Source organism: Macrotis lagotis, chromosome 5, assembly GCF_037893015.1.
Source record: "Macrotis lagotis isolate mMagLag1 chromosome 5, bilby.v1.9.chrom.fasta, whole genome shotgun sequence".
Lineage (NCBI taxonomy): Eukaryota > Metazoa > Chordata > Mammalia > Peramelemorphia > Peramelidae > Macrotis > Macrotis lagotis.
Window position 1 is genome coordinate 268164072 of NC_133662.1, and position 8133 is coordinate 268172204.

General features: G+C 40.6%; 1 pseudogene; it reads right to left on the bottom strand.

Moving 5' to 3' along the window:
* Positions 1-2513: 2513 nt before the first annotated feature.
* On the bottom strand, positions 2514-2960 carry LOC141490222 (death-associated protein 1 pseudogene; annotated as a pseudogene).
* Positions 2961-8133: the final 5173 nt, after the last annotated feature.

Here is an 8133-nt window from a genome sequence, read left to right on the forward strand (position 1 = left end):
CTATTTCTGACTTGATTCTGATTCTTCCATGCTTCCAGTTTTGCCTGGATTGGCCTCATGGGAAACCTGGAACCCAAACACAGTTTATCTCCAGATAACTCTCCAAGATAGCACCTCCTCTAATCTACTCTCAGAGGACACTCACTGAATCTCCTCACTTTCCTGTGATGCAGCCCAGCTGTGATGTGCTCCATAATTAACAGGTCAAAAGTCCCTGGTTCAAATCCTTGCTCCCATGGTTTTGTAACTCTAGTTCTACCCAGTGACTGAAACTCTTTGACCCTCAGTTGATTCATTTCTAAAATGGGGATTTCTGTCCAGTCTGCTTCATGGAGGGGTATCATTAGAGTAGAATGAGACAATGTAGGTGAAAACACTTCAGAAAAGGAATACCAAAGAAATGTGATGTCTTATCATTATCAACACTATGAAACTTTATGAACAATGGAGATCCTATAATAAGAAACATGTGGTGTGAAGTTGGAGAGTACAAGAGATTTGAAGGAAGATGCAGGATTGAAAGGTGACTGCTACGTCTTGCCTATGAAAACTTTGTTAAGAAACAATTCCTCTGAGCCTCATTATATATATAAACTTGAGGAAATTACTCAGAAACTCAGTTTCCTCAATTGTAAAATACATTGATTGAAATTTTCCTTCTCTTCCCCAGCCAGCTTCCTTCCCTCTTCCACTGATCAGATGACAATACCAGTAACTTACCCTAACAGGCTCAGTTTTTTTTTTATTTTTGCAAGACCATGGGGTTAAGTGGCTTGCCCAAGGTCACACAACTAGGTAATTATTAATTGTCTGAGATTGGATTTGAACTCAGGTACTCCTGACTCCAGGGCCAGTGCTCTATCCACTGCACCACCTAGCTGCCCCTAGCCTTTTCTCTAAATAAAAGTGGTCCACCAGAAATGGCACACAATCTCACCCTACTGGTTCTTTGTTTTATAGCCATAGATCTTACTGCCATAGTTCCCAGAAATGAAACTTTCCTTATGTGCTTGGACCTCCTGCTCCTAGGAAAATGAATATCAGGTCTTTGAGGACAAGGTCTGTTTCAATTTTATTTTTGTACCACAGTGCCCAGTACAGGGCCTGGCACACGGTAGTAACTTAATAAGCTCTGATTGATTGATTGATGTTCTTTATCATAGCCTCAGACTTGAAGAAACTGAGGTCCTGAAGGACGATCCATGGTAGAATGTAGGCTACTTGAAGGCAAAGGCTTTCTAACTTCACTCTTTGGATCCTATAATTTCCAGGACAATGTTCTGTACACAGGGATAGGCAAAGAGTTGGGAGCCATGATTTCATTGTTCTCAGGTCCTACAGGCTGAGGAATCTCCCCCATGATAACATGGGACAACCTCTCTTTATTGATTTGTAATCTTAGAGCACTATCTAGAGGACTGAGTCAGCTGGGTAATATGCTATAGGTGGTCCTTGAACCCAAATATTCCTGGTTTGGGCACTATCTTTCTAGTTACTAAACTAAACAGTCTCCTGTACCTTAATCACTTTTTCATCACTGAATGAATGAATAAATTGGCCAAATAATATCTCTTCTGTTCTTCAATGAATCTTTGTTTTGCATTCATAGAACTTACTATGGTATAAAATCAGGAATTGTTTCCATTGTTTGCATAGGTTTTTATTTTTATTTTTTTAAGGGAAGGGCGGGGGTGGGAGAGATGAAATCCTTTCCTTTGAAAATGTTATAAAAGAAGGCAGCTTTTAAATCATGTTTTTCCTTTTCCAAGAATTCCTCCTGGAACCGAACTTGATCTGGGGTAGAATTATAGGTTACAGGTAGGCAGGTTTCAGAAGAATTCATGTACCACATGAGCTATGATTGGGGTTTGTGAAGAAGTCTTAAGACTTATTGTTAAAAGACTTAACTTGGATCAGAAGATTGCCATTTATAGCAAGTTAGAGTTGGCTTTTTAATGGAAATATCTTTATACAAAAAAAAGTTCTTACTGAAGGCATTTCTTTAGGTGAGCACTGTTATTAAAGCAGTCAGGGGATTGCTAGGAGAGTCAAAGAAGACAAAATTACACATGATTAATTTGCATTATAACTTACATCTAGTATATTTAAAATATGTAAAATTTATTTTTATTTTGTAAATATTATAAAATTACATTTAAAAATTTTAATATTCATTTTTAAAACATTTTGAGTATTAAAATTTTTCCTTCCCTCCCATCCTACCCTCTACTCTTGAATATCATACTTTATGGCACAAACCAAAGGCAACTTTAGAACTATTAAAACTAACTTTTTAAAAAAATCACTGTTTTCCCTAAGCAAAACTGAAGATAAGGTTGAATTGAGTAAGGATCCTAGATGGGGGGAGGAATGAGACTCAAGTGTTGTTTGTATTTAGATGGACAAGATACACAGGTATCTGATCTATTTGCAGGCAGTAAACCAAGAAATGTAAGGCAAAGGAAGTTACTGATTTGCTTTGTCTTAAATTTCTCTACAGAGCTAGAGATAGGAAAAAAAAATTGGACCAATTCTTGTTGCTCTTTAAATGTCAAACCTAAGAGGAAATCATGTGTTCTTCTCCAAGAACCAGACTGACAGGTGGTAGCAGGATCTTCACTTGCTAGGCTGTTGGATGTGCTGTGTTGTCCTGTGAGAAGGATGCTTTTCCATAGAGGGATGTGGCTTTTGGTGAGCCACCTGAGCCACAGCAGAGGGGAAGTCTTTGTCTCCCCTTGCGATAGCACCAGAGATGTACACAGTTGGTTTAGGTGGGCTGGTGCTTTCCCATTCTTGATCATCCTTATCTCTCTCTTCTTTGGCATCTCCACTATGAGGGTGTTTCTGTACAATTCTCATTCCACCAGCTTTTACCGCAGGAGGGTGTCCGGCTCTAGTCTCTACTTTCTCATCAGGAGGCGCTGACATTGCGGGCACTCACTCGCCTTCTCCTTTGGGTCTCGGCTTGGGGGACCTGGGAGTGGGTGTCGTGGCATGGCAGCAGCTGGAGCCACCGTGGATGCCCGGGCAGGCATGCCCCCTCCCCCTCCCCTCCCCACCCCGGCGGTATCCTCTACTCTTGAGAAAGCATTATTATAATAATAATAATTCATATGAAATCATGCAAAATATTTACAGATTCACCATGTTGCTAAAGAAAACATTCATATAAGGAAGAAAAAGAAAGTGAAAAAAGAATGTTTTGATCTTTACTCAAGTTCATCAGTTCTCTTTCTCAATATAGATAGAATTTTTCATCGGGAGTCCTTTGGAACTGTCTTTGGTCATTGTATCCAAGAGAATAGCTAAGTCCGTCATGGTTGATCATTGTTATAATGTTGCCATTACTGTGTACAGTGCTTTTCTGGTTCTGCTCCATTTTGCATCAGTCCATATAAGTCTTCTTGGGTTTTCTGAAACTTCCCTATTCATCATTTCTTATAGTGAGACAGGATCCCTTCACAATCATGTATGACAGCTTGTTCAGTCATTTAAAAACTCTAAGCACTAGCTTAAGAAAATGTGACATTCCTGTTGTCTCCTCTTCATGCCTTCTGCTCTCTGGACATCTTGCTAATCTTTGTTTTCATGGCATTCTGATTTCCATTCCTAAGTGCTGGTTCTAGTCTAGTCCTCTTTGGCAATAACTGGGAATAGCTCCTGAAGGGAAGGCTTCAGCCAGCCCCACATCATACTGCCGCCTATGGGGCAGGTACGCCTGTCTAGTTGGAGAAGCAGGACCATTCCTGCTCTCAGAGTTCACATTACAAGGAGGGGGAGATACCACCTAGGGAAGGTTTCAACTGCCTTTCAAATGGAAAGAGCCCCTAGTCCTTAGGCTGTAACAGCAAAGCATATCTTGAGGCTCCTTCTTTAATGCCATTTCCATTGAGATAATTGAAGCATTTTCTGGTATGGACTGTCTGACAGGGCCAAGAACTTTATAAGCAAACACTTGCCTTTCTGTGTCTTCAGTAACTGTGGCTGAAGCCCCTGCAGGGGCATTGCTGCTTTCCAGGATGATGAGCATTGGGTTGGAAGCATCACTATTGCCAAAGTTCTTAGAAATCCTGAGCTGTCCTTAAAAGAGTCAGGGAGATGATAGGCAAGGTGGTGGAGATGGTAATCTGACTTACCTGTCATGCGCTGCCTCCCATTTCTACCTCACATATAGGGATGTAGAAAGTGTTTCATTCATTCATTCATCCATTGGATCATAACTATTTAGTAGGAAGAGACCTCAGAAGACATTTAGTTCAACAGTGTCATTTTGCAACTAAAGAAACTGAAGTCTTGAGACATAGGTTTGGATCTGGAATCAACCTAGTCTAATTCACCTATTTTGCAGAGGGGAAGAGGAGGGATTTGCTCAGAAGTAACACAGGAGGATTTGAGCCTGATTCTACTTTGTATTAGGTGCTGGGGAGACAAGGACAAATATGGAGTAGTCTGGAGATACTAGATGATGATACTTTCTAAGCGTACTGCTTCCAGGCTAAGCAGGAAAGTTTCTGAACAGCCACAAATGCCTGGGCAGAGGCAGGTGCTAGGCAAATTAATTGTGGGATTATGTCTAACCTTTAAAATCAATTTAAAATCCATTAGAGAAAGGGCTTTAAATGGCTAACGACCCTCACCTTCATGATAGATTGGTCAGCTCTCATTTCTTCAGGGACATTCCACGTGGTGTCTCCTACCATTAACTGGGCTAGGTGATGGACAGCAGACAAGCCCCAAGGCAGATCACAAATAGGAGGGAATGGTGAGGGAAGAGAAGAAGGTTTGGGTCTGTGCACATGGGCATACTGCCCTGATCCATTGCTTAGGAGACTCCTTCAGCTACAAAACCTATTTACATGTTACAGAAGTGACTGCCCACACTGGAGGTCAGCTGTCTGCCTTTGTTTTCCAATAGCTCTTAGATTTCATCTAGGCCAGAGACTAAGATTTAAAATCCACATTCAACATGAGGCTGATATGTAAGAGAATGTACTATTTAATTTCTTTGTATAAAAGAGAAGAGAAAAATCAACTGGACACTTTTACAGTCAGAGACAGTTGGAACTGTCTCTTTGGTACTTAGTTGCTTTGATGTAGAAGGCATGGAGAAAAAATCATCTCTTCAGGGAATCATGCTTCGAGACCCAGGGAACTGGAAGAGATCCCTCCCTCAAAGTCATATGGGAAGGTTGTGACAGAACTGGGGAGCCTTCTGCTGTAAAGAGATAGCCCTGGTGTTGGAGGCAGAAGAGCTAGGTTCTTACACTGATTCTCACTTATTACCAGAGTAAGCACTTAGGAGATGCTTAATAAATTCTACTTGGTGGATTGTGGGAGGCATTCAATCTTTCATCTTCTCTCACCCATGAAAAGAGGAGGTAGGCCTAGATGACCACTGAGTTCTCTTTCAGATGTGAATCTCTTACAATAAAAGAGTGATATCAGTTGGATCTAGGACCTAGGCATCCTAAGTTGGTCCATACCACACCAGTCCAATTAATGTTAAATTGATCATATAGCATTGAAGGGTCCCTCTTCTTCCCCTTCCTCCTCCTCCTCCTCTTCTTCTCCTTATTTCTTCTTCTTCTTGTATATTTCCCCTCAACACTTTAGTTTCAGGGGAGAATAGACTCCAACCTAACTCAGTGCCTACATTGCTCTGGTCCCACAAACTCATACCCACAGGTCACATCAATGCCAGACAAGTCCCTATCTTGGACTTCTTAGCTGAGTCCCTAAGGTCACTCCTTGCTCTCTGGGCTATGAGTACTCACATAGTATATAACAAGAATTTTTAACTCTTCGGTCTGTTTATCTTTTTTTTCTTTTCTTTTCTTTTCTTTTCTTTTCTTTTCTTTTCTTTTCTTTTCTTTTCTTTTCTTTTCTTTTCTTTTTTTTCTCAGAGGAATCTCTATAGGTGGTGCAGTGGATAGAGCACCGGCCCTGGAGTCAGGAGTACCTGAGTTCAAATCCAACCTCAAACACTTAATAATGACCTAGCTGTGTGGCCTTGGGCAAGCCACTTAACCCCATTGCCTTGCAAAAATGGTCTGTCTATCTTGTAAAAACTTTATTGTAAGTCTTGAGATGGGAAGGACTATTTTTTGACAGTTTGCTCTATGGTTCCATAAGGTTTGAACCAGTACTTAGACTATTGATGTATGCATGCATAGACCTAAATGTCTATAAATATCCAGATATATAAATACCTGCACATGCATGTGCCTATATGTACATCTCACATGCATGTATCTATGTATCTATATACATATGTGTCTGCATACACACACAAATTGGTCTTAATAAAGAAACTATTTCCTACCAGAGAGCTGTTACGAGGAAGAATGAGTTACTTTGGGAGATGAATGGCTTCCTTTTCCCTGGGCATCTTTAAGCCAAGGTTGAATTTTTAAATATGTTGCCAAAAGGATATCTCCTGAGTTGTGGATTGGATGAGATGGCTTTTTGGGGGTGTTCTCCAGAACAGAACGCATGAGATTCTCTGGCACATTTTAAAATTATAGACATACAGAAGTGCAGATTTGGTTTTGGTTCTCTCTGATTCCATCTATAATATCCTCTCTTCTTCTTCTTCCTCATCTTCCCAGCCCCCTCCTGTGTTTTCCCTAGATTAGACAGACACTACCAGAATAATTGGCCTTCAGCACAATCAGACCTTAGGGCAGGATTTGTCTGTATCATGAGACCTGATTCTTCTTGGTGAAATAAGATCTCTTTTTAAAAGAGCTTATGAATATCAAATCTACTAGAAGATGGAAAGGTTCTAGTGGCCAGGAATGGCTTTCTTACGTGCATCATAAAACCTGCCTCTTTGCACTTTGACCCCCTTGCTCCTGGTTCTGTCCTCCGGGGTCAATCAGAAGGTCCCATCCCAGATGATTGAAGACAGTTTGCATGTCCTTTCTGAACCTTCTCTCCTCTCCAGATTGAAGATGCTCAGGCTCTTCAAATTATTTCACATACAATAATCTGTTGAGCATTCACTATCTTGGTCACCCTTGGGATAGCATTCTGTTACTAAGTGTCCTTGAAATGTGGGGTGTTGTGAAACCTAGATTTCTCCACATGTTCTGTCTTGGCTGGTGTGCAGTGGGACCATCCTTGTCCTGACTATGGATTCTTTGTCTTCCCTGACATGGCCCAGGAGATATTAGCCTTTGCCTGGTGTCTCTTTACCATTGATTTCCATTGATAACTCAGGATTCCCTCAAATTCACACAAAACTTCCAAAATTTCTCATCCCCTCTGCTTTCTTATCTCATCTTAGGGAAGTTCATTTCTTGAATCCAACTAAAGAACTTTATATTATCATCATGAAATTCCATTGAGCTGTTACTGTATTCTCCATTCTGAGGATCTTGCTTTCCTTCATAGCCTGCTTGGGCTTCAGTTTAGCCTCTTATATAGCGTAAAGAATGACCATTTACTAGAGGGTGTTAGGCACAGGTAGGAAGCCTGCAGCTACATTACATCTATATTTAATATATCAATAGGCAAACCAATATAAACACAGGATTTTTAGGCAAAGAGCCTGGGTTCAAATATGGGTTGTGCTACTTGTTACCAGTGATATCTTGGGGAAATTAGATAAACTCATCAGAACTTAAATTTTCTCATATAGAATTGACAGGGTTGAATTAGATGGCTTTGAAGCTTCCTTCAAAATATAAATCCTATGATTCCTATCGACTTGAAATCACTTCGGGTACCTGTCCCATACACTTAATAATAGGTAAATTATATCACCTCTCTCGACCTTGGCCATCTCTTTGGTGTAAGAGGGTCAGGCTGGAAGACGTCTAAAGCCCCTTCCTGCTCTAAATCTATCATCTATTGGGCTTTAAAATGAGGGTGATCTTGAAGACTCTTTCCAGATCAAGTGTGGTAGAGTCTGATAGATATGGATAATTTTTTTTATTTTTATTTTTTATTTTTTTAGGTTTTTGCTAGGCATTGAGATTAAGTGGCTTGCCCAAGGTCACACAGCTAGGTGATTATTAAGTGTCTGAGGCTGGATTTGAACTCAGGTATTCCTGACTCCAGGGCCAGTGCTCTATCCACTGCACCATCTAGCTATCCCGTGGATAACTTATAAAGTATACCTTTTTTCTA